Source organism: Egretta garzetta, unplaced genomic scaffold (assembly GCF_000687185.1).
Source record: "Egretta garzetta isolate BGI_Z169 unplaced genomic scaffold, ASM68718v1 scaffold51, whole genome shotgun sequence".
Classification (NCBI taxonomy): domain Eukaryota; kingdom Metazoa; phylum Chordata; class Aves; order Pelecaniformes; family Ardeidae; genus Egretta; species Egretta garzetta.
The window spans coordinates 3,826,484-3,833,506 of record NW_009258549.1 but is presented as its reverse complement, the minus strand read 5'-3'; positions in this window follow the sequence as shown (position 1 = coordinate 3,833,506).

Below are 7,023 nucleotides of genomic sequence, written 5' to 3'. Positions count from 1 at the left end.
GCAGGGCGGCCGCGGGCGCGGCGGAAGAAAGGCGCAGAAACCACGAGTATTAAATGCTTAGCAGCCAAACACATTTATTAGTCTTTTTCTTTTTTTTTCTTTTTTTTTTTTTTCCAGGAACCCAAAAATATTTTGTAGTTATAATGTAAGCAACTGAGTTGCACATAATACAATCATTCTTTCAAAAAATAAAAATAAAATAAAAACAAAAAAGCTGTTTAAAAGCCCAAAAAAAACCTTCAGAAAACTTATATAAGTATTACACCATCTCTCAGTTTCAATGAAATGACGACGACTTAATTCCTTATTACTCTTTAACTTGTCACACTCCAATAAAACATCACCCTTTTGTTTGTTTTTTTCTTTTTTTTTTTCTTTTTTTTTCTTTTTTTTTTTTCTAAATCCAGCATGAGAAATACAGTACCTGCTATGGCAAAAATACACATAAAATGCAACATTTCAGCTTATTTGTACATTAGTAGAGTTTAAACATTTTATTGTTGTTTTTTTTTTTCTTTTTAAGTGAACCAGTGATTTTAAGTACCACTATACTAAAAGTAAAATAAAAATATAGAAAAGGAGGAGAAGGGGGGGGCAGCCAGCCAGCCAAGAGCACCTTCTAAAGTGCCGAGTTTCTGTGTCCATGGAAAAACCCTTAGCAAGTTCAAACATCTGTGAGCATTAGGGGGATGGAAATGAAGATGAAACCTGGACATGCAAGACACTGTGTCACCTCCTCTACGTCCTCCCCGTTTGTCCTGTATCTTTCTCTACTGCAGGCTAGAGAAGGAGGGGAGAAACCAGAGCTACGGTTAAGAGTTTAGTGAAGGAAGCCATTTCAAGTATAAGAAAAAAAAAAAAAAAAAAAAAAAAAACACTTACAGGTAACTTGCAAATAGCATCAATATACACACAGCCACTATTTTTATTATTACAACGTCTGCTTCTGGGGGACAGTGTTTCAGGCAAGAGGACTTTAGCTGTACCTTCCTGTTACCTATTTATGTGCAAAGTAGAAAAGCTGCCTTTTCTAAATCCAGCCATTTTGGACATCGCGGATTTTCTGTTCTGCAACCTCCTTCCCTCCATTTTGTAAAGAGAGGGGAAGGCGGCATCGCTTTACCAAGAAGACTAGATGAAATGAATCTATTTCTCCATTCCTCTCCCAGACGCACCCTTCTCCCATTACTAGGTTTGCAATGAAGAGAAACTTGCCAAGCATCTGATGCCCACCATTAGCCAGTTTCCTGAACAGGTAGAAGGCATTTACCTTTGTAAACATAATCCCTTATGTTTGTGGAACTCAAAGCAGCATTTCGCATCTCCATCCGAGCGGCGGAGATTAAAATAGATCAGAACGCTCCCCCGTCACTGCTTTTCCTCTTCTCCCCGCCCCCAGAAAGATAGCATTTGGTTACTTGTGTTAGAAGGTGGGGTTTTTTGGTTCTTTGGGGAAAATACTTAGCATTTAATTCAAAGTAAACATTACAGAATTACCATCAGCAGAGTCACGCTGCTGTTTGTTCTGCTTTCTAGATGAGAAAGAAAAAGCATCGTGCATCAGATGTTCTGCGTGTTTTAGACAGGGTGTGGCAGAAATCCAAGACACACATGCGCATAAATCCCACGGGTGCACATGCATCGTTTCAGCTTCCTTCTCTGCAGAATCACTGCATACACCTCACCTCGAGTACTGGCAGAGATGGAGAGGGTGGCATATGGCAACGGCGGAGAGATGTTCCTAAGGCCACGGGGAGCAACGCAAGACAGAGAGGACCAGGGAGTGTCCGATAGGAAGGTTTCAGGTACAGAAACCATATTCTCGATATTTCAAAGGCCAAATTCCAAAAGGCATGGGCTCATATGCACATCCCTGAGACGTACATCCAAGAAACAGAGACCATGTGGTTGGAGAGGGGAGAAAGTAGCAGAGGTTCCCTGACAGCTGTGGGATTTACCCAATGAAGACCTCTTCCCCCACCACCCTCCCAGAGATGTTCTGGGAGAGCTGTAAGGCATATACACAAGCAGCATCTACTATCATTCCCTCTGTTACTACATTTCATTGGGAGGTGATGGCTTCTGTCTGTCATGGACAAAAGGAGACACCGCATCTGAAGTGTCACTGGTAACACACTGAAATTAATTCAGGGAAGGGAACGGGAAGCTACTCTGCCCTTCATCCCTGGAGCAGCAGCATAAAGTGGCAACGTTCTTCATATTATAGTCCCCTCTCTGGAACTACACACCACCGCCTCCCCTTCCTGACGGCAGGAAAAAGATGTGTCCACTTGAAGGATGACATTACCACAAACTCTGTTTAAAAGGCAAGGGAAAAAGTACACAAACTGATTCCGATTTGCTGATGTGGTGAAAGCAGCAGCAAGCTCAAAGTACTTCAAGTTTGAAGCTTATCTGAAAGTACATGTGACCTGTAGCAACACTGGCGTAACTACGTAAGGAAGAGCAGGAGAAGGAAACTGGCATAAAGACAGAGGAGTATGAGTAACTGAATCTCCATCAACTTCTGTTATTTAGGATCTGAGGGTGTGATGGCTTTAATCATTAAAAAGAAAAAGTTATCTCCCTCCACGCAAGCAAACAATGTAAAAAGAATGAGCGATCTTGCTGTGAAAACCTCGTAACACTTCTATCATGCTTTTTATCTTTAAAGCACTTTACAAACATTTACTAGTTGATCCTCACAAAACCCCTGTGAGGTAGGTTAAGTATTATTATCACCCCCGCTTTACAGATGAAAAAACAAAGGCAAAAAAGTTAAATGACTTGCCCAAGGCAAGGGAAGAGTAAGGGCCAATGTTAAAATTCAGGAGTTCCAGGCTTCTGGTCCTGTGCTCAAAACCACTAGTTCATCTTTTTAGAAAGGAGATAACAGGTGGAAATAAAAGCCCGTTAAGTTTACAAGAAAAGGTAAGATTTAAAAGGTTACATCAGAAGGGGAAATGTACCACGAGGTATTTTTGTGAATGAGTTTAAACTTCAGATTTTCTTTTTTTTTTTTTTTTTCCTTTTTTTTTTTTTAAAGGCAATCTGACAGAGTGGAACCCTGATAAGATCACATCTGCAAGGCAGGCACAGATGCGAGAGTGATCATCAAGTCTATTACTTATTACAGTACTGTGAACATCAACAAAAATAAAACTGCTGCATGAAAACACTGAATACAGACAGGATAATCTCTCAGTTTATGATATTACATCTAAGATAATGCCAAGGATAATGCAGGTACCATGGTACACCATGGACAAAGGAAAAAGTCAAGTCAAAGGGTCCCTATTAAGATGACGAAGAGGGCAGTGAGATCTACATTTTTCTGAGGAGACTGCTCCTAGAAGCTCAGCAAGCTTCAAGGAACACACATAATTCACAATGACTGCATTTTGGAGATGTGAGGAAGTGAATCCTTTTTTATGACCATTATGATACCACCTTATAGTAAAAAAGGATCATTCCTTTTAAGCAGAGGGCCTCGTCTATACATCGGTCTACATTCCCTAAAATTTCACACACTGCCAACATTAATGCTAAGTCACTGGCAGTAACACCAGACAACAAAGGACTGGTAGCTGCTGATGCTGAAAAAACCCCAGTCCTCATAGTTGTGCTTTGATCAGCACTAGAAAGTAAGTACCACCTCCACCATCTTGTCCATAGCTGTGCTGCCATTGTAGGAGCCATGCCAGAAACAGCAGCAAAGAAACTTTTAGGGAGAAGACAGTGTAGACACCAAGGACCAGCTGCATTCCAATTCTCCTGGAAGAGCGCAAGGACTGCTGTAATGGAAAACGAGGAGTAAATCCAAAAAAGGCAGTGCCTGTGGCACTGTGTTTCCTGAGCTTGACAAGGGCCAGAACACAGGAGGTGGTAGGCCGCTTCCCAGGTAGAGCTGGTGTCCCATTCACCCTATTGGCCCTGGGTTAACACTGCACGGCTAGAATTCACAACCCTGTGCAAGGTTTAGCGCTGATTTTGTTTTGCAGTCAACGTTAGTTTTCCAAATCTCTGCCCGGTTACCTAATGGCCAACTTCTGAAAAAGTGAAGTTCTTATCAACTCCTTTTTATTTCAATGTCATCACCTCCCCACTTCCCCAAACTATAATGGATATACCATGGACACAGAAACTCCTAAACAGTTTAGCAAAGCTATCTTTGTCCCCTACACCCCCTTTGCAGAATGCATAGTTTACAATTCACTTACAAAATAAAGAAGCAATGCTGACCACATATGGGACCTTTTTTTTTTTTTTGAAAAAAGAACAAACAACCTCTTCTTAAGTTCAGTATCAAAATTCACATTTGCATAATAATACATTTCAAGGCCATTAGAGAGGAATGAGAGCGAAGCAAAGAAAACTGCAGAGTCTCTCCTCTCTTTGTCTTCCTGAATAGAGCTGAGGGATCCCACTGAAGTTTCTTTTCAGGGTGGGAATCACAAAGGGCTACAGAGACAGCTCTTGATCTTGTACACCTCATGTTTTGGGTGGGACGAAGAGGTGAATTATTAGAAAAAAAAAAAAAACAAATGGAAGGAGACACTGCAGATTCCCATGTTTAGCTACAAACAGCTTCAAAGAAACAAAAAATTACTTCAGATTTTTTTTCCTTTTAAACACTTCTACCTCACCATTTCAAAAACTCTTTTTTTTTTCTTCTTGTGTAATACCCTGTTCATTAAAATGGCAACGTTACGTGTGCTGGAAGTTGAAGGGTTGAAAAAAAAAATTTTCCTGTTTCTCTTATCAGGACATGGACAGAGAGGGTAAAAGTGTGCCTGCACCCACTATTTAACAGAAGCTACAAAACATCATCTTCTCTACATGTATAAATTTGTCTCAAACATCACTGTGTTTCAATTCTCCAGTGCTTACAAAAAATAAAGCCACACGCACTCACACTCATGCACACAAACATAAAGAGAAGCCACATAATACATATACAAACTCAACCTGCAACTGCAGACTAGCCTAAAACTATCAACAGCTTCTGTGCATCACATGACAACATCCCTTCGCACCCCCCCCACCCCGATCTCTACCACATATGAATACGTATTGTGCAGTGTAGAGACCAGCCCAAAGATGCTGCTTGTCAAAAGGGACCAGTGGGCTGCAATCTCGATATCTGACCTCTTGAAAGAATAAATTGACCATTGTCTCCCCTCCAGCCCAAGCGGTCTCCTCAGTTAGACAGTCACTATACTCACAAAGGCACATTCATAAATACCACATTTAACTTACTGCTTGTAAAAACATAGAAGGAGGAAAACGTTAAGCGCTTATACCCCAACCCATCCCTACTGACCCAGCAAGAAGTATCACAATAACGTATCACTTGGTGAGACCTTACTCTACCTTTAGAAGGTACATATTAAAGAAGTCTTCCAACACCTCTTTTAAAAATTTTTTTTTGCATAAATGAATGCTTTTTTTGTTTTTGGCTTACATATTTTGGAATACAGCACACTCACTATAAAGCTCTGTTGTAAGGCTACCCCCTAAAGTAAGGCTGTTCTACCTTGGCTTGCATTTTCACTTCATTTTGCTTTTTCTCCACACATCTCCAAAACAAAACAAAAAAACCCACACAGCGCCTTATATAGAAAGGGTAAGCCATATCTGGCAGGGAGAGGGAGGGGAAAGAAAGCACATAATATCATAACCATGTCACTAAAATAGCTATTCTAACAAGCTGTGCAACCTGCTCTTACTGCTCAACAGTACATGATGAAGAAAATGTTCACTTATGGTTGTGTTTCATCTGAAACAGAAGCTTCCACTTTGTCTCAATTAAAAAAACCAAACGGATTTAAAAGAAAAAAAAAATCAGTTCTGCGAAAGCAACAACACACACTAATACCCAAGAGGAGGCATTTAGTGCTCAAGGAAATATTTCTTGCTAAGCACTGCCTCCTCATATTGCGCATCCATGCAAACTTTTCCAGTCTCTTCTCTTCCCCTCTGCCCACCACAGTCAAGAATGTTTGCTGCAAAAATACTTAATGGTGGCTGGCACAATGCATTCTTCCCCTTTTTTTTCTTTTCTTCTTTTCCCCTGGAGTGCTCTGCATTTTTTTTTCTTTTTTTTTTTTTTTTTTCCCTCAGAAATGCTGTCAGAGTCAAGTCATAAAACTCCATTTCTCACTACAAAGTTAACAGGAGCCCTAACACTGCTAAGTGTCACCAGTCCCAACTGTCACACAACACAGGGCAAAAATGGCTCTTTGCAGAGGGCACTTGATTTGCTAGAAGCTTGCTGATATAGCACAGGATTCTGGGAGACTTTTAGAGAAGAAAAAAAACAACCAAAAAAAACTTTCCTGCATAGCTTGATGAAAAGCAACACGCATGCAAACTGTGGATGCAAACGGACGTTGTCTGCTGCGTGCCACAGATGAAGCTGCATTTATCTTGGCCTGACAATAGTTTTAAAAATAGGCTCCAAACTATCAGGAGCTGTGGCGCTTTCTGTAGCACAGATGAAACCTTAAATCACTTTTCATATAAGGATTAGAAGCTATAGTTACTACATCACAAAGTTTAAAGTCTCACGTAACACCACGAAATAGAGAGCTATACTTTAAACAGGACCTTGACTCAGTTTTAACAGCAATGTAGACAGACCCTTGAATTCTACTATAGACAAAGCTCTGCTTGGCGAGTCACTACAAAATGGACCTGTTTCTATTATCTACTGCAGGGGAACTTTGGTAGAATTCAGCAACACTGGTATTTACAGTGATGGGACACCTAGGCAAAACATCATGAGGGACATGAACTAGCAAGGCTGCTAAAAATCTCCAGTTCATCTCCTGTCGTTTAGCCCAACCAACAACTCTGCTCCAGCATAATTTTTGCTTTGTGTTTTGGGTTTGGATGTGAATTCAGCACAACAGGGAAAACAGGCTCTGCCTACATCGGGAAAACTTTACAGATTTCTCCCCATTACTGTTACACCCTTTTGCCACAGGTGGCAGCCTAGTACTGGAGGGGAAGGAAAAGGAA